The 21,351-nt window shown below is 39.1% G+C and overlaps 1 protein-coding gene across 1 annotated transcript in view; it reads right to left on the bottom strand.

The window, feature by feature from the left end:
• LOC131677962 (dentin sialophosphoprotein) overlaps positions 1–21,102 on the bottom strand; it is a 105,844-nt gene extending 84,742 nt beyond the window's left edge. The window contains exon 1 of the mRNA XM_058958070.1: positions 20,814–21,102. The gene's annotated coding sequence lies outside the window, so the exon portion shown is untranslated. The remainder of the gene's footprint in view (positions 1–20,813) is intronic.
• Between the last annotated feature and the right edge of the window lie 249 nt (positions 21,103–21,351).

The raw sequence follows: 21,351 nt of genomic DNA, 5'->3' as shown, positions 1-21,351 counted from the left end.
GAGCTAATGTGTAATTAGTAATTTTTAGCACGCAAAACATATATTGAAAAAAACTACTAAACCACTAAGTGGTGTGGTGATTAACAGATTTTATTATAATTTTAATTTAAACTAGAATATTCTGGATTTTTAAAAGGAGAATATACATATTTCAGATGTTTGATTTCCTTTTCTAGTTGGGAAGCTTTTAGCCCCCTCCTCCGTTTCTTCTCTCCACTATGTAACAAGATGCTTCATGCTTCCTTCTTTTACCCTTAAATGTGTAGTGTAATTTATAAACGGCCTCATAATAGAGTTTTAGTCGTTTTTTGAATACAGTGAAGACCTGTTTTTATCAGCCCCTTGGCGAATTTTAGGCTGATAAAACGATGATATTGACAAAATCGGCACATATTTTTTCTGGCGCTGAAGAGACGAATTCAAAACGCAAACACCTGGACTAACATATTTTTTTCTTTCTTTTTAACAAACCACAGCGATTAAAATATTCGTTCTGATCATTTAGTAAAAATTTCCCTTAAGAAGGTCTTACAGTACAATATTATTATGTTTGTATACTTTGCATCTCTAAGATAAGAAAAATATACTAAAGAAGGAATTTACTCGAATTTGACTTGAACGTAGGCTAGAGCCCGCCAAACGATTTTGATAGTGTTTGTTTTACAGATTCGTATTGATATTCGTCTGCGGAAATTTGCGGTTTCCATGCCAAAATATTGCTTTTTGGACACTAGAATATTCGATAAGTTGTAAGAGATACAAATAAACTTACATTACAAAAATTCTGTATTTTCTTATGCTGAACAAAATCTTGGAACATTTTGAAATTCTACAAAATTACCAGGAAAAGTATTTTGCAAAAAGCAATTTTCAGGAAAGAAATCTCCACAAATGTAAATTAACATCGTCAGATAGACACATAGTCTCTTCAGCGAAGTTAATACTTAAGAAATTCTCAACAACTTTGCCAAATAAAGTTTTTTTTTATTTTCATAAATGACCAACCAAAACTTGCTTCTCAACATTAGAGGGATTAATCACCCAACTTATACTTTTTAAATGCAAAAAAAAATATAAATAAACTTTTCTTTCACGTTTTTGCCACTTTGGAAACACTGTGCACTGGTGGATCCTCCTGTGAATTGAAAATGTTCAAAACTATCGATTTTCAACTGCCAACAACCTTCCCTTCAATATAAAAAGTTCGCGAAAAGTTGAAAAAATTTCTATTTTGACGCACCGATGGTACATTGAAAATGCCCATAACTATTGATTTTCACTTACCAATAATTTCTTCAATATAATAAACTTTCCCCAAAAGTTGGAAAAATCCATTTTGACACTTCGTCGAACCCCCTGTGTATTGAAAATGTCCAAAACTATTGATTGTCAACTGCCAATAACTTTCCCTTCAATATAAAACTCTCCCGAAAAGTTGACAAAAAACTCCATTTTGACACATCGTCGGACCCCCCCCCCCCCCCCTGTGCATAGAAAATGTCCAAAACTATTGATTTTCAACTGCCAACAACATGTCCTTCAATAGTTATTTAATTCTTAACAATTGAAAGTTAACCGCATCAACTTCAACCCCAATAAACGGGAAAGCAACGCAAAATGTATCGCGATAACCGCCGATGAATTATCGACGATGACGATGAATCCGATGATACATTATCGTTAACGGAGTTTCCGATGACGTTGACGGGTGGTTAACGTTATCGACGATGACGATTAATTATCGATTAACAACCCTGTTTGTGATGTCTTCTGCATCGCGCAAAACATATTGAACAATTTATTTATTGAAGGAGACAGAAAGTTTCCAAATACAGACTAAATCTGTAAACCCTGTCAATACGCAGGAAGTAATACAAATATCCGTTGAATTAATCGGTCAGACGATTCTGACGATGCTGGTTCAATATACCGTAAGACCGAAGATCATTGGGCCGAAGGGCAAGGCTGAGGCACAAGGCCGGATGAACCAAATAGTGTGATAAATAGAGTGTTTGGAACACAAGATTCAAAATAGAGATCAATTTTCAACGAAGCGTGCATTGTTGAGATTTTTCAAAAAACTTGAATATTAATGATTAGCATATATACTATTTACGTCGATTTTCTCACTGGATATTTACTGATGTGATGAAATAAATAAATTACGTTGACGCTTAATGATGCTATCCACATCGCCTCAAGTCGGGTGCAGTCACTGGTTTGCTTGCTAGGGGCCGTCGGTTTCGACGGAGGGTCGGCGACCGCCTCGCCCGAGGGATCATTGGCAGCTTCACGCCTCTTCAGATCCTTGGTCTCGGTATTGCAGTAAATGCTTCGTCGCATGCCAATGGGCAGTTTAGACACCGATGGTTCAGTTTCAGTATGTGTAAATACAATCAACAATATTACCGGCAAATTTTTCCCAGCGCTTTGACGAAACTCACCTGGCTGGTACTCGAACATACGATGAGTGGTTCATGAGACCAGCACCGTTTGTTGTAGTGGAATTGAATGAAAGGCATCTGTCTTAAGACTTATCTTAAACCGAAAAATCCTGGAAGCTCCATTAGATAAACTTACGCTTCATTAATAAATATTCAGCCTCATTACCTTCGATCCAATGTCCATTCGGCCTACCGTCCATCTGGCCTACTGTCCTAGTCACCTACGGCTGGACACCTTTCTGACGCCGCTACCGCTTTTTGGACACTAGCTGTGAATAAGCCGGGAAAAATCGCAGCTTTGTAAAATTTAAAGAGCTCATGCTTTAAAGAAGGAACCATGCACAAACGATTTTTCCAGAATATCATTAAACACATCAAACATGTGATAAGCATAACAATGCGTCGTGCCACGAAATGGTTTCTACTGATGCTGATAACTGATACGAGCCGCTATATCAGAGGCCTCAAGTTAGCTCAAAATAAAATCCAAATACTACTTTTTCTCTCAGAGCCAAACTTACTCAGATGATTTAAATCTAATGGCACTCGATCTACTACCCATTCGGCCTAATGGCTTTCAACATTTTGACGAGATTGAAAATAAAGTGGATATTTTAAAACATAGTATTGAAATAGTACTTTAACCCAAAAATTTTGAAGAGAAGTTGTTCAGATTATCTTACAATATTCATAATATTGAGAAATAACCAGTGTGTCTAAATTTTGTAATTCAATTTGAAATTTTGTGTGTGCTTGTACCCTTGGAAAAGACACTATCTTGCTTAAGTGCATCACATCGAACACATAGCTTCAAAAACTACATTTAGAACTTAAACAGCCAGATCAATGATATGAATACGAGAATATAAATCGCTCTATCAAACCAAAGCTAGTGAAACGATTATTAATGATATTTAGCTAACTATAGAAATGCTAATTTCCCTTCGACAATCGAAAGCATGCTTCAACATTCTGCCGCACAGGACAGCACAACACATACAAGCGAAAGTGACGTTTATTTAGCACACACACAGCTTGAAATTGTCAACGAGTCAATCAGAAGCGATAGCGTGGCTTGTGTTTTAGAAAAGATTTCAACGACCACCACCGACCGTTCTGTGTAGCAAGTGACGAACCTGTTTCGATAAATTATAGCACCCAGCACGCACGCCGGGTCGGCATTTGATCACATATGTACAACAGGGACGGGAAGGTCGTTTCAATGGAAATATGATTTCGTGCTGCTAGGTTCGGTTTGTTGATTGGTTGGTATTTGGTGGGCATAACTAACACGTTTTCCAAGCCACATCGATACCGAGCGCTATCGGCGTTAAGAACGAATTAAAATAATAAGTGAATTCTTAATTATTATACACCGGACCTTTCCATACAGCTCCATCGAATCAGCACGCAGAAATTATTCATATTCATGTATGTCTGCTCGAAGGTCGTACAGGCCGTGTATACGAGTTTGAATGTTTGTTTTTAAAAGCTGACGTGCGGAATAATAAACGAAAGTTCGTATCAAATCAATACTGTTTTTATTTATTTCTTTGCCTGTTTTGTGTCGAAAACTGCGGCTTTTATTCACTGTATCCATCATTACGCAATACCGCCACGAACAGTTGAAATTCCGCAACTGCAATGGACGTTGTTTTTTTAATTTTTTTTGCCAACTCTAACACTTCCCACCTTCTTTTACCATATCTTTCTCCAAGCATCTTGGTGTACGTTTTTGTGTCGCCCCTCCGGGCAATTCACGTCAACTGAACCGAGCAGATCATCGGCGTCAGCGACGCCATAAAGCACCTGGACGAACAATCCGTAAAAAGCCCCGGATCGAAATGTGCAAGCATTCAGCCTTTCACCATTACTTTGACTCTGTGCTATGTGATGCGGGTACTGCCACATTGTTACCATATGCTCAGTAGGCACACGACAAAGACAGCTCATAACTGGTCGGAACCTGGACTCACCGGGTCACTTCAGACAAGGTCATAAACGACCCGTCGCAAAAGTGCAGTATTCGCGTGTGGTATGTATGTGCGTGGGGGAGTATGTTCAGGCCGGTTCACAATGACCAAATTCCGCTATTCATCGGATACGAGGCGCGTCATGGGCGATTAGAATGGCATTATTCGAAATGCATTAGACTTTATGGACGATACCTAGCGATTAGCGAGACGGAAAAGTAACGCCGACAGCTGATTTTATGTATAGTGCAAGCGACAGGACCGATGATTGACTGCACCGGGGTGTTGCGCGGTGAACAGAGTGAAATAAATCTGGTTTTTTTTCTCTCTCACAACCAACTGGAGGTTGTCGGAGAAGCAAAGTAGTGTAAGCGGTTACTTAATCGAGAAAACGGTGCGATATAGTGTAGCTCGTGGTTAGGATGGTGGTAAATTTTGAAAGGCTTTTTGTTGGGATGGATTAACAATGTGTTTGGTGTTTATAACTTGAACAAAAAGCAAACAGATCATCCATTGATTTTAGGTATAAAATAAAACTGCAATAAGTGGAGGTTGAATTGAGCTCATCTAGTATCAGCTAGCACCATTACGAGTAGCAGTAAACCAAATGACCAAAACAATGATGAGTTTCTTTTCCATAGGTTTCAGATTTTCGACAATATTTGAATATTTTTTAGAAATTTTTTAAATATTTCCACGGATTTATTTGGTCATTTTTCATCCGTTGATATTTGCTTTAACACAGATGTATCACACGTTTAATTATATCCCGTGGTCCGGTAAAATTCAAACCCCTTGGCCATCTCTTTTATTAGTGGAAGCATTAAAAAAGTGAACAAATGTATGATGCCGGCCAAAATGAACCAACAAAACACTACATAAATTCGCTTCCAATGCTTACTTCATATACACTCAATAACATAATGAAACAACTCAACAATATAGCAATAACAAAAATTAACAAGAAAACGCAGACCAATGAAATGATTACCAGAAGGCGCCAAAGATATCTATGCTTCTAGGAAATGAATCTGGATACGCACGAAAAACAGCTTGCGCTGAATTTAACTAACATTAATTTAGCAATGGAATATGAACGTTTTATGCATTTTTATGTCAAACCCACATTCTTCGTTCAACTCACCAAGTGAGCCAAATATGGCATAATAATACATCCAAAACCGCAAACCTTACTCTACAATGATGGGATTCTTAAAAGGAGACGATTGAAGTACATAGAATAGATATTCATGCTCGAACAAATAATTTTTCATTACTTGTGTAAACATCTGCACGAATATCCGTTGAAACAGTAGCACCGCAATACCAGTCTATCCCAACTGGAGGCGAAACAATGCAGGTCATTTTATCTCTATGTGATCAGCAGCTATAAATTTAGTCACGTTCACGTACTAAACGACCAACAGTAGCGCACCTAGTGGTGATATCCCAATTGCCATTGAACAGGCCTTTATTTTTAACACAAATTAATAGTTCGAAATTAGCATCTCTTCTCTGAGATTGAAGTTTCTACAATTTTGCATTCGTCCAATTTCTTTCAATTACTGTGGGACCTTCAATTGTTGTAGTGAGAAATTGAAGACAACGTTTTAATCCGAAAGGAGAGCTCTTACTTCTCTGTTGGAACTGCCCCAACGTCTATGGTGACGAACAACCCGATACTTTACGCTCCACAAAGAATTCTGGAAGACACCGCAGTATGCTTCCCAGTCCCACTGTATACTGCTTTCCTCATGCTTCACTCGTCTCTTTCTGTTAGTTGTGAAGGTGAGCAATGCTCGCTCTGCTTCTCCTCCACAGCGAGAGTGGCTGGTGCTTTCGAGTTCCTTGCGGTTAGTCGGGGAAGTAAAATTTCTCCTAACGCGAAAACTTTACAGCTTAGTGTGAACGGCACAGAACAAATCACTCAACAATAATTGAGTCACAGTGGTAATTTTCCAACGTGTTCTAAATTGATATCTTGATGATTTACAAATGGGATAAAAGAGTTTAAACTTGTTTCTTTTCAAATCAGTAGATAATAAAACCGATTAAAAGTATCTAGCTATGGCTTCGATCCAAATTTCTTTTCCAAATTCAACGTATACTCATTTTTTTCTTTCCTACCTCAGGTCAGTAAAATCTCCGGTTGGAAGCCTCATCAGTGGTGGCAACCATATTCGCCATTCTTAGTTTTCTAAAATCAACTATTATTTTTGAACTTCTAAAATCAACTGTTCAGGGTGTCTGCACATTATTCGTATTGGGTATTCACACCAAAATGGACAATCACATTAGCTCATCTTGCTGCAAACTATAGCAAAAGTGCAGCTTTACATCGGATCGCTTGGAATTCTTTGATGCACTTATTTCTTGGTTTATAACAAATAAGTGCACCAAAGGCTCTCAGGTGATTCGACGTAAATTTGAACTTTTAAAACACTTTGAAAGAGGACGCGCATTTGTGTAATAGTCCAATTTACTATTTACATACTTCTACATTTTTGACAGTATGCTTCTATACAACAAAACTGATTGAAATAAGCAATCGTTTATCCAGGATAATATTTCAGATGGACGTAGAAACAAGATGCAAAAATAATGTTTCATTTGATACCTGTATATTGCTATAAATTATCACAAACTTTATTAAAATTTTAGAAATAATCAAATTGACCCGTTACACTAAGATGTTTTGAAATGATTAATTTTGACTGTATTTGATGTGAAACCAATATAAATGATGAATTTAAAACTGACTTGCACTAATTAAGCTTGTAAAAGGTTTAAAAAATCGTACCTTCAAAATAGAACTAATAAATGGTGAAAGATAAAAAACGGTCGGTAAAGAAGAACGTACACCCAAAATCTGACGGGTATGTTTCTATTACTTTTGGGTAAGATTCTATTTTCTTTTCGGTAACAGACCATGCAATGGCGCATTGCGGTATTAAACTCGAATTCCCGCAAAGGTAGTAAACGGTGGAATGACGAATTTCGGTTGATGTTTATGTATGTGCATCATACAATCAAACACTTTTTCAGTATGTGTCAACCTCGGCTCTGTTCGGATGAAGGATAATTCGGTCGATTGCTATGATAGTATTAGTACCGAGTCAAACCAAACGGAATCTCTGACCAAATTCAGGCTGAAATCTGCCCCAATATTAGCAGAAATCAACCAGAATTACGGATTTTTTACTGCGTAGGTTGGATAGTGGAATAAAAAGTTTAGGCGGTTTCCGGATCCGGACCAGTTCCCAAATCCGGACCTCCCGGATCCAGACTAGTGCCCAGATCCGAACCAGTTCTCGGATCTGGACCAGTACCCGGATCCTCACCAGTACACGGATCTGGCCCATCCCTTTTTTCCCTTACCAAGTCCGGACCTGAACCAGACCCAGACCTGGTGCTTAGATCCAGACAAGTGTCTGGATCCGGACCCTCGGTTCGGATACGTGGATCCAAACCATAGGTCTTGCTTCCCGTACATGATGGGAAGGACTGTTCATGTTTTGTGCCGTCGCTACCTTGCTGTTAACGTCCGTGATAGAAAAGAAATTTCAATTTAATACCAGCCGAAATACCCCACCACTATTCCGAGTCGTTTTTTCTGACTGTTCTTTGAAGCTAGTCGAGTGTGAGCCGATCTTCAAATACGGAATGTGTCGTGTAGAGAAAATCGAACCTCGTCTTTGTCCACATAGTGTTCGCAATACAATGACAAACGAAGTGCTACACACTTCCAGACAATCCGACGCGATAATATTTATTGAATAAGAATTGATGAAACATGAGTGCGACGCAGAGAAGATTTGAATGTTTTGGTATTGCCGTTTGAGGAATTTTTTGTTGTGACCGTTTTAGCATGAAACGTCTTACTTTTAGAGCATTTTTTTCTTATTACCGTAAAGGTATTACGGCCGAGTTTTGGGTGTATAGAATACTTGCGAATTACGTATCAAAAATACCAAAAATTCATTTTTTACTGATCTAGTCCAAAATCAGTATTGCCGCATAAATATATTGCTCACTTCTGCCTAAGATCCTCTGTCAAAGTCATCAAATTTCGAAGATAAATGCTCAAAGCGCTAGAAGTTTTGATCGTCGAAAGTAGCATTCTGCCCCACAGTGCGTCGGTAATGCTCTTTATCGATAAATTGTGTAATACATTGGACGCAACGCAAACAACAAAATGACATTTGTGAAAGTATACTTTTTTTTATTTTTATACTGTGTTCCTTGTTTGAGGGTTAATTAACCCATTAAAATATTTCACGCCTTAAATGGAATCAAGTCAATTTTTCACCTTACATTGAATCAAACCGACGAAAATTGTGCAACCCAATTTTCAAAGCTTTGCGCTAATGAAAAAACAAATCGCATTACGGGCTAGGTAAGTACGTCCTAACTTTGTGAAGAAACCCAACAATTTTTGTCGAAAAATTAGCAAAAATTGCATAAAATGCTCTCTGGAGGTACTAATAAGTAAACATAAACAACATAAATGAATTTCTTGATCCTCTAAACCTTTTAGTTATACACAAAAAGACGCAAAATCTTGTTTTAGAAAAAGCCTTCTTTTGTAAAACTGGGGACTCGGAATTCAAGATAGATATGCTTACTTGGGGAAAGTTGCTTGAAATAGTCCGTAGAGCATCACTGATCAACTCTAGTATTCAGATTAACAGTGAAACGGATTACACAGTAGATACAGAACACTAAATTAGGATTGTCGCTGGCATCACATCAGTGGTAGAAACGTCATTGTTTTGATTCCGGGATATACCTGTCAAATGGGCAAAAAAGTAGAAAAAATAATCCTCTATCGTCGCTTCACAGTCACTAATCATTTTTGTTTCTTTTAGCCAGCAAAACAATGGCCATTGTTGGCTGATGTATTTTCACTACCTGTACTGAATTTTCATTTCTTTGTGTGGTATATACAAACTCTTTCATTTCATAACAACTGTCGAAAATTTACACCAAGAAAATTCATTATATTGATTATATCGATTGAACACATTTTTTTTTGCAATTTGTAGTAGCACATAAAAATTATTTGTCGCGCATAGATTATGCGATAACTAATCAAATTATATTAGTGTGCCACATAGATATTTGATTCATATATATACTCTAAAATAACCTTTGCACCGTCTGGCATTTTATACAGAATTCTTCTATAAACAAATTCCGAGAATATTTTATTGTACACAATTTTGGATAAAAATTTCATCGTTTAAAATCCTAATTAATATACAATAAAAAAGCCAGTCACCAAAAGCTACTAATAATAATAGGCCATCTAGGTATGTCACCGACCGAAAATAAAAGGCGAACACGTTTCGTAAAAGCACACTTTAAATATATTAGAATGTAAGAATCGGAAAAATAACTTCAAGCTTGAACATCGAACTGGAATCGTTCAGCATAAGAATAGTTTAAAAACCACAAATTACAATCACAAAGAGAGGAAGGTGGGGCAACTCAGAGGTTTTTATTTCTACTGACATTTATAACTAGTGAAAATTATGTTTCATCACTACAAAAACACAGTTTGAAAACTGGAGTTTCGGAACGTTTTGATCCAAAAACCCCACAATCCTAATAACTATTCTGCTTAATGCTGCAAATCATACATTTTCTGTTGTTTTTCAAATGTGGAAAAATCTCAGGAACTGAACGGTACAATTGCAACCTTTATGAGGATACGTGAGATTGGGGTTCTAGAGCATTTCGTCATTGATATCAAATTTTAACATTTTCTCGTGCATATGTTTCTAATATTCTTCAATAAAACTTTATTAAATATAACTTGTTCAACGTAAAAACCTATGGTATGAAATAGAATTAGATTTTCTATCGAAAAAATTCAGATGCAGTAGATTTTTTAACATTTAGATTTTAAACTTTTTAACATTTTGTTTAGATTCCATATTTCATCATTAATTAGCACATATCAATTCCATTTAACAATACATTATTATTTTATTCACTATCTGTTGTATGAAAAATGCTCAGAAATTACATGGTGGATGTTTCACTTCAGATAAAATACGGAAAATTGATTGTAGAGGAATGGAGATATATGCGATAGAAAATGCTAAAATTTGATATGAATGACAAATTGTCCTAGTACCCTAGTAAACTTCTCATATTCCGACAAAGGTCGCAAATGTCCGTTCGATATCTGAGATTTTTTCACAATACAAAAACTGCAAAATGTGTATGATTTGCAGCATAGAGCATATTGGTTATTAAGAATAGGGGATTATTAGGATTTTGGGACGGATTTTTCGAGAAATAAAAATATTTCCATAAAAATGCTAAGACTGTTTTCTTTAAAGAAATATATGAACTGTAATTTTCCGGGTGCTAACTCACAGGTATAGTATCTAATATATTTTTTCGTCATATATTTCCACTTTGGCAATGCACAGTGGTCCTGAATGTGAATTTAGCAGGAATTTTAACTTTTTGCTAAAATTAAATGACTTAGCCTTGCAATATGTTTGGCAAAGTTATTGTACTTTGCAATGCCCTTCTTTTTGTTTAAACAGATGCTATAGGGTGGTTTTAATTTTAGCAATATTCAAAATTGAACTTTTAACGGTTCGAGACAGAGCTTTACTGTCTTCGATGAAGTTATAGAGCAACACCTTTTAGACAAATTTGCTTAAGGCATGCAAGCTCTATCTTTTATACTTTACATAGCACGAGAAATCCTAATGTAAGCTTTAGGGTGTTCCTTTAAAACTGGTTTTATTTCCATAACTTTTGTAGTTTTTATTTTACACTAATGTAGCCTTTGGACAACTTGAAGATTTTTTTAGGGGCGCATAATTTGCTTTAAAACAAAAACTACTACAACACTTTTTCGTTCCAAAGTTTTGAAAAATTTTATTGAAAAAATATAACTTTTTCAAAAAGCATTATCTTCGATTAAGGCACTTAACATTAAATACCGTTACTGTCATATAAAATAGCATGCTTTGTAGTATAGATAACTAAAAAATGGCAAATACGATATTTTTTCAATATTTACTCAAACAATAGTTTATTGTTAGTAAAAAGTATATATAACTTTCTAACGAAAGAAGCTAGAGCTTCAGCATATTAAGACAAATCATTCTCCTTCAAATTATCTGAAAGTATTTATAAAGTGATCTGAATGAAAAATCAAAACTTCAAAAGTTATAAAAAGAAATCCATTTTTTAAGAAACATCCTGTTTTTTCTAGTTAATTTCTTGTAAAATGAAAAGTACACGACATGGAGATTCAGTTTCTTCGACAAAGTTTTTCAAAATTTTATCTTCTTCAATTTTCTGGGAGACTGCGAAGCTTTATTTCGAACCATTAAAAAGTTAATTTTAAAATTAAAAATATTGTAAAGTGTATAATTTTATCATGTGAACGAAACTAATTTTTTTATATTGTCCACCGTGGACGATGCTTTTCAGCGTTTTTGAAGACGAACATTTTCTTCTAATACATTAAAACTCTAGCTTCTAGCATTCTATACAAATTTAATCATGACATATTTATAATAAAAAAAGAATTATCTTTTATTTGCCCCAATACGTAATATTGTTATTCCAAAAAAATAACCCATTTTTGGTGAAAATGTGCTCATAACTGCCATAACGAAAATAGTTAGATATGTGGTACCATGAAACAAATTATTCGCCTTTAACCAATATTAAAGTGGTCCGAAGACTACTTCGGTTTTAAAAGATTACCGCAAAAGTTATTGGAATAAAACAGTTTTTCTAAGAAACACCGTAACCTTCGATTTTAAATGTGTTGTAAAATGAAAAGTATGACAGATAGATCTTACATGTCTTCTGCAAACTTTTCCAAATTTTGTCGGTCTACAACTTCGCTGAAGGTCATTTGGCTCTAGCTAGAATGATTGAAAAGTTAATTTTTTGATCTTTGAACATTGTCCAAATGATGTGAAATTTATCAGCTGAGCTTTCTTTGACATTTGTCATAATATGAAGGGGTGGTTCATAATACTGCGTCATCTACATTTTGGAGAACGGGCGTCTTCAGAGCACATAGTACAAATATTAAAACGATCAACTTTGCAGACGAAAGCTTTTTGCGATGCTGCTTCTATTCGAATTTAGATCAGCTTCAACCAAAATTATCACATTATAGCACAATTTCATGCAAGACACCTTGCGGTAGACACTGAGGCATTAGAATTCACACAAAGAGTAGGTTTTGATCGTCGGAAGTAGCTATGTGCCCTACTGTGCATCGTATTCAATTCATAGAAAGTGCAAAAAATTTAAAAAACCAAATACAGCGAAGACCCGTTTTTAACAGCCCCCTTTGTTTATGTTAGGTTGACAAAGTGAGGACAATGGCATATTTCTTTATTTCTTTTTAATAAACCGAAGCTCTAAAAATATTCTTCTTTAATCCCTAGACATAGCCTCATAATACTGGTTGGTCGATAAAATCGGGTCAAAAATCGAATCGGGGCAGGGGCTGATTAAAACAAGGTAAGACAAAATGCTTTATTCATATAGTGAGAAAGTAAAGCAAAATAATTTTTTTGTCTTGAATTCAATAAAATCGACATAGGTCGTGTAACCTAATTTCGGGCTAATAAAAGTTTAGATTATTTACAGTAGAGGAAGTTGTCCGGGTCTGGCGTTTCAAAGGGTAAGGCGCTGGTATCAAAAACCACTCATCGTATGTTGAAGCCCCCCAGCCAAAAAAGGATTCTTAGTGATGTGTAGAATCGTAGCACTAGCCCTGCCATAGTCCTGTACGCTAAGAATCACTACAGAGTCTATCGAAACAGAAAGTCAGGTTCCGCAAGACCAGAAATTAGTACCAAGCCATTGCTTTTTTTACGGGAAAATTAAATATACCTCAAATTTCCGAACTAATCCGTGTTTTTTCTCTAAAATGGATAAAAAAAATTAGCTATGCGTGAAACGTCCTCTAGTGGTACTCATAAGTAAAAATAAACATTGAAAATTAGTTCTTTGATCTCCAAAACCCCATATGAACGTACAAAATAGATTTGAAATATGGTCTAATTATGACGTATCGATTTCGGGAGAAATTCCACTGCCGGGAAACTTTCAATCTGAACCTTACTCACCTTACTTTAAAAACACATCCACCAACCGCTTCAACGTACAATGAGGAAAATGATTATGAAGACGAAACCCAAAGATCCAACGAAGAACTGATCGAAATGGCGAAAGCTGTACAAGTAAAGAAGGATCCAGGATGGTTTGAAAGCAGTGATACAGGAGAGCCTGGATATACTCAGGATTACGTTGCAGAATCTGCGTCAATAAAGGTAGCTTCACCTATAACTGGAAGCATCAAAAGCTGGTGTTAATGCTGAAGCCAAGAAAACTTCCCGGATAGACCAATATGTCTGCTGGATAGGATCGGAAAACTGTTAGAGAGAAAGCAATTCTGAACAGGCGTACCAAGTACAACGGAAGTGAGAACGGCCTATCCAACATGTAGTTCGATCTCCGGAAAAGCAGGTCTTCAGTAGTTGTGGAAGCAGCACAGAAAAAACAGAGAAGAGAATATCGCAATTGCTCAGTTGTTTCGTAAAAAATGCTTTCAACAATGTAAGCTGGGAAGTAATCGCCTATTCGCTACACAACATTAGGGGTTCCTAAGTACCTCCACACATTGTTCTACGGGACGGGCAAGGAGAGAAAAGTACAATTACGGCGGGAGTTCATCACGGCTCTATCCTCGACCAGACGACGTGGAACGCGATGTACGATGGAGTATTGAAGCTGGACCTTTCGGAGGCGTAAAGATTGTCGGCTTCGTGGATGATGTGGTGCTCCAAGTATTCGGGGAATCACTAGAAGAGGTGAAAGTACTCCCCGCGTTGGCGATAGATAAAGTGGAACACTGGGTACGGGAGAAATAACTGACGATAGCCCATCATAAAACAGAGGAGTTGTTGATTAGCAGCGGAAAGTCGCCATAATAGGCGAAAATCACGGTAGAAGACTCTACTATCGACTCGAAGCGTAAGGAAAAGCATGCATCATGCCGAATCGACGAAAAACTGAATTTGAATAGTCACGTCGATTACGCCTGTGAGGAGGCGGTGCGAGCAGCTAAACCTTTGATCAGAATCGTGTCGAACGATTCGTCGACAAGCAGTGGCAAGAGAAGACTCCTGACTAGCGTATCAACGTCAATTCTCCAGTATGGTGGTCTGATTTGATTCCTAGTGATAAAGACGGGAAGAAATAAGTCGCGTTTAAACAGCAAGTTCAGGTTGTTGAGCTTGGTGATGGCGAGTGCCTACTGGAGGAGGATCAGGCATGTTATAGGAACCGAGTCACCGACGAAGAACGCGAATTGAGCAATGGGACAACGCGGCGAATGGAAGATGGTCACACCAAATCCCGAATGTGTTCATGTAGATGAATATGAAGATGACAACTACTATGTGCCGCAATTTCTGTCAGAACAAAACCCAGCGTTTCGCGATCAGCGTCGGCGGACACTCAATTCAATCGATGCGTGCGGTGTAGCACGTGGGTGTGGTAGTCGACGATCGGTTAAATTACAACAGCCACGTCGACTGTGTATGTGAGGCTGCGACGACAATTAACGTATTAGCAAGGATCATGCCGAATATCGGAGGAGCAAGATGCATGCATCAAGACATTTCCTGGCGGGTGTTTTATCTTCAATAGTGAGGTATAGAGTTCCGGTATGGGCTGCTGCGCTGAACTCAAAGTAAAACCGAACGAAGCTTATGAGCACGTCATCTAATGGCTGTTCGTGTTGCGAGTGCGTACAGAACGATATCGTAGGAGATGGTTTGCGGAATAGCCGGGATGATTCCTATCTGCATCACTCTGGCTGACGACGTAGAATGCTACCAGCGGAGAAACACACGGGAGGTAAGGAGACTGGTCAGAGCGGACTTGTTGGCTAAGTGGCAGCAAGAGTGAGACCGCTGAGAAAAGAAGGTGGACCCAACGAGTCATCCCAAATATTCTGTGCTCCCGAAAGCATGGAGAGGTAACTTCCATCTGCCGCAATTTTTGTTTAGACACGGATGCTTCCGAAAGTACCTGCATTGGTTTGAACATGTTCCGTCACCCCTTTGCCCGGAGTGTGTGAATGTGCAAGAGACACCGAAACACGTGGTCTTTGAATTCCGAAGACGTATGCCAGGGGTGACAGTCGACAATATCATGGAAGAGATGTGCGACGACGTATATACCTGGAACGCTGTCAACAGGTTAATGTAACGTATACTGGCAGAGCTGTAGAGGAAATGGAGAAGGGATCAACAAAGTAGCACCGCCGGTTAGAAAGCCGCCGTGGAACAACAAATCGAGTTCAGGAGAAGTTCCCTCGCCAGGGAACTCTCTGCCGGAGTAGACTAGGTCTATGCAGGGGAGGAGTTGAGTATCACGCGATGTAGCAACGGGTTCAGGTCGTCGGGCCACCAGAATCACTGAACGAAACTCGGTACCCTACCGGTTGGCTCGCGGAGAAGATTGGAAAGCATCAGAAGAATTGGTTTCGGAAGAACATCCACTGCCGGTAAACTCTCTGTCGATGTAAGTCCATCGCAGGGGACTAGATGAGTGGCCTGGTGACGAAATAGTGGTTTTGGATCCTCGAGACGCCAGCGCACACGCCACGCTCTACGCGGAACCGCTGGATCAGCCCCGGCATTCTACCGGTTTCCCCACGGAAGAAAGGATAGCTAGGATTACAACGGACAACGTGCTGCACGGACGAATACGCTGGAGTAGTAGCAGGGCCCCGACGAATACAGTCTTCAGCGCAGAGATACAACTGTAGAGAAGCGATCAACCAGAGCTGACAGTTCGAATAAGTGCACCTTGCCGGCCGCCGTTGAGTAGGCTACATTCCTCGCCGGGGGCTAGTTTGAGTAATTCGTGTCGATGCACCAGTTGTGGGTCGTGGAGGAGCTGATGTACCGCACGCTACATTCCTCCTGGAATCACCGGACCGACCTCGACACCCTACCGGATAGCTCGTGAGTAAGCTAGATTCCCCTCCCTCGAGGATTAGATCGAGTGAGTCGCATTGAAAAGCCACGAAGGGGCGTTGGAGCGCCAGTGAACCGAAAGCTACGCTTCATCAGAAATCGCTGGACAGACCTCAGCATCTACCAGGTGACCCGTTCAGTAGGCTAGGTCCACCACCGGGACTAAATCGTGAAGATCGTGACAAATAGTTGAGCTAAAGGGCTCACAAAAATGAGCATCGGTTTATTTTTAACTTATTTTCAAAGTCCTTGGGTTCGAAACTCAAGACAGATCTACGTATTCTGTGGAGGAGAATTGCTTTATATAATCCATGGAATACTAGGTGCTTGCGTTTCGACTTCATCTCTTCAGAATCACGGTACTCGATCAATGCACCGAGCTGACGTCGTTAGTGTGTTCTCAAGTAGTGTTTCCAATTTTGGACTAGCGTCAGCCCAGTGCATTGGTCAAGTGCCGTGGTTCTGAAGAGACGAAGTCGAAACGCTAACACATGTACTAATTATATCGATTTTCAATGTTTGGAGTATCATGGAAAGAAAAACAAATGATCTGTCCAACGGTTTGCTATATATGGTTCTTTTGTTAAAAATGATTTACGGTTTTGGGACAACAACATCAAAACAAATGCGATTTTTTTCATGAAAATAATGAAAATTGCTCAACTTTCTTCTAGAGAAGCGTCCTTGTTTTTTTAAAAAAAATATAGAGAACATTTAATTCTGCATCTGATGGCCTATTCATCATAAAAATTGGTTGGTAAATGGCCGAGTTATTATTTTCCAAATATTCGAAACTTGCTCGCATAAGCTCTTAAGGGGTCAGAGAGGCATTGTCCGCACTATAAAACCAAGACTAGTACAATAGTCACGACAGAACATTCGTACTTGCGAAAATGTTAACAAAATCATAAGGTATTATTCATAGTTTCATGAACTGGTTCATGATTCCTAGTGCATGATTTACGATCTATTTTGCGTGCCTATGATATTTAGAAGATATCGCTAATCATTTTCAATTTTATGTAACATGAACGTTATTCGTGGAATCATTTTTGTTCCATGCACTATATCATTAAATGCCATATATGTCCAGCTGCTAGTGACCAACAATAGGACAAGCAGTAGATATAAGTAAAATATTGTAATATCGAAAATCATTTGATAAGGTTCAGTGTGATGTCTGAACACCCGAGCAAACGAAAAGCCCCCCCCCCCCCCCCCCCCCCCTATGGTCATGGGGTTTGACATGGGTGTTTGAAATGGGTTCAAACCATGAAAACACCATCACCATGGTCCGGTAGATCCCATATAAAATACCATATGTTGGTGTATTTATGGGTTATTGAGACCATTTTATGGTGTCTTGATGGTTGTGAATTTTGTCACGGACCTTGTTTAACCCTCCGGAAGTAGCGCTAACGGGCCACTGAACGAGCAGCCGCTGGTGCGCTAAGACGATTTCGCTAGATTTTCAGAGCAATGTGCACTCAGTGCACTAGCGCGACTTCCGGAAAGTTAAGGTATTTTCAAGGGGCTAGGTGGTGTTTGAACCCATGGGTATTTGCTCGGGCAGATAACGAACACTGAGCACCACGAAACATTATAGAGTTACAAATCGTGTTCGTGATATAGATCACAGAATAAGATACCGAGAATCACTGACATTTTTATGATCCACTTAATATTAGGTTTGTTCCAGTACCAAGAGAAACTGGAAATACTCTGGAGCAAAAAGGGAGAAAGCCGTGCCTGTATTCTCTTTTTGTTCTTCTAATCGGAATTAAAAGGAGCAAAAATCGCTTCTGTTTGCTCCGGAGCAACTTCTGTGTACTGCAGCACACCTATTGTTACGTTACTCCAAGTAAAAATCTGATAGTAAGCAAAAAATAACATATCGCTATAAGGCGAAGTGAAGTTACGATTATCTTAATAAAATCTCTGATATCATGAACATGAGCCACATCACTCCACGTGTCAAAGAGAAAGCTCAAAAGTAAAATATCACGATAGCCTTCATGTAAATTACGCAAATCATAACTAGGATCCTGAAATCATTAACATAAATCACTCTACTCGTGACTAGAATATCATAATAACGTGAAAAGAAATTACGAAAATCGTGACAAAGATCCCGAAATCATGAAAATAAATCACATTACACGTGATTAATATATCAAAAATTATGATAATGATCCTCTAATCATGAACGAGATTCACTCTACTGAGTCTAAAGTACCACGATGATAAATTGCGAAAATCGCGACTAAGTACCTGAAATCATAAACACGCTTTTCTGGCAGAAAAATTCGAAAGTAAACTCATGACGGTAACGTGATAAGAAATTGTGGAAATCACGAACAAGCTCCTGAATTCATGAATATACTTTAACTATCGGCTGTGTATTCCCAAATTATTAACCAGGATCATAAGAAAAACTCAACCTGTCAGGGAACAACCACAGTAACTCAACTAAACATTCAAATGTAACGCCATGTATATCGGAGCGAGGTAGCTATTTAAATCAGAAATAGTTTCATGAATACGATGTTTATTATTCATAATTTGAGGAACATGGTTTCGTAAATCATTAAGTTGATCAATATATGAATTTATAAGCGGTTTTTTCCGTGTGCCCGCGTTCTATTCGTTTAAGGATGAATTGTAATATATACATTTAAAAATATACATTTGGTCTCAAATGACATGATTTTTCACGTGTTTAACATTAACTAATTTAAACTACAGATGTAAATATTTCCGATAGTGCCGGATTTGATCGTCGTTGGTTTAATATGATAGAATGACATAGAAAAATATATCAACCTATTGTGCTGCCACTTGAAAATAATTCGGAAATCAACAAAATCGATATGCGAGATATTCATGTCAAATGGACATGAGTTAGAGGCATCCACCGGCAAATAAAAATTTATCATTTCCCTTGAAATTCAGCTATATAACTTTGAAGTTCAGGTCAATACTGTATACCTAATATTAATAAACCACTCTAGGTACGCAGTATTCATCGCCTCGAGCATATGACGCAAACACCATCGACTCTGAAATCCGTCGTTTGTTGAACTTTGAAAATGTTAAGTCCCAATTTATTTTCCATAAATTACAGCACTACTGTGGGCCGTCCCGTCCGCCACGATTAAAGCCTTTCCAGCGGGCAGCTTAACTAGCCATGTGCGTGTGAAGGCGTTTGCACAAAACCACGCTCACTTTCGGACTGTCTACATGCGCATGTTGGCCCAGTTCCGCCATCGCTTTACCGCCTGCGCCTCCGCCACCGTTGCCGAAGACACTGTGGTCACTACACAGAAAGTGAAAATGAATGTCACTCTGGCTGACTGGGAGTTCCCCGTTCGCTTAGGTATAGGAAAAGCGGCATTCGATTACGCCAACCGCAGTCGGTGGCTGTCTGACCGGATCGGACTCGGGCAGACTGACGATTGCGACCGGATCGCCATGTTCGGAAATTCAACTTTTCCGTTCGTGCGGAAATATGTGCGGCCCTTAGTACCTAATGGGTTGTAGTCTCGACTGACACGTAATGTGGTTTGTTGCTTCGCTACTCGGGCCACGACCTTGACGAATTAGGGCCGGGTTACACGAAACCGAGGTTGTTTCTCGATGTGTTTGCGCTTTCGAAAGTGTCATGAATATGTTACGTGTACTTACGTGGACGCGGCGAGGGTAGCGAATTCCGTCGCTGTGTCGAACAAGAGGAAGAATCGAACTAAATTTGCACACAACAGACAGCCATGCAGGCAAGACACGAACCGCAGCCACGAAGGAACTAGCAGCGAAAAAAACAGTGTTGCACCCAATTGCGGTAACGAAATTGAAAGTTGTATAATACTCTGAAATCGCCTATTAGCAAATCCATTCACATATGTGTATGCTCTCCTTCGAACCAGCTCGTAGGGTTTCGAAATCACACACGAAATCACGGCGGATTGGGTGGCACACGTTTCCCTCCTCACTTGTGTACACCCTCCTTGACCAGTAATCGGAGCCGTTCCAATGTCTCACTCTTTCTTTGCAACTATGTTCTCTTTTTATCTCTCTCGCACTCTCACCCAAAGTCTCTCTCGCACTCTCTCTCTATCTCTCATACACACACAATCCCTTTCGGTTGACTACAGAAAAAGCTTCTGCTCCTTTTTGGTCCGCGACACCTCCTAATGCAACACTCACTTGCCGACGAATATGTCCGAAGTTAGGTCCGGTTTACACTACAGGTTCTCCTTGACGGATTGCGATAATCCCCAAAACTGGTTCGTGGCTTCATGCACGTATCAGTATCAGAAATATTTCCGAACTTTGACCTCAGAACTCACATTAATTTCCGTTTCTTCTCCTCCCGGGACGGGGGTTGGTCGCCTCTGGAAAATCAACTTGCTCGCTAGAGAGACACTTCAAGAGTAACACCAGCGATGCCAGCCAGCAAGGGACACACCGATCGCTACTCTACACACGATCTACTACTGTTCGATCTTCACCGCCGTACACACCGCGCGATTTTGTTTTTCGTATCTTTTTTTTCGAATCGGGGGGAACACACAGCAGCGACAGCAGCAGCACCAGCGCGCAACTTTACTCCACAACACTTGCCTATCGAATGCTATGCTAAACGTGAACCGCGGAAAATAATAGCAGTTTGTAAACAAGTAGTATATGCTATATATTGCTCTCGCTGTTGATTTGGTCTGAGCTTAACGATGACCTGCCGAAGCCATACGGTTCGGCCCTAGTTCGGGTTCAGAAGCGAGGACCTTCGGCGATCGGAGGTAATAGGACACGCGGTACACTAAGTCGCGAACTTCTCGCCAGTTGAGTAAAACAAAAAACAAATCTCTCTTCATCGCGCAATCGCGA

Source organism: Topomyia yanbarensis, chromosome 1 (genome assembly GCF_030247195.1).
Source record: "Topomyia yanbarensis strain Yona2022 chromosome 1, ASM3024719v1, whole genome shotgun sequence".
Classification (NCBI taxonomy): domain Eukaryota; kingdom Metazoa; phylum Arthropoda; class Insecta; order Diptera; family Culicidae; genus Topomyia; species Topomyia yanbarensis.
Note: the sequence above shows the minus strand (reverse complement) of the source record. Positions and strands in the feature narration are given on the sequence as shown.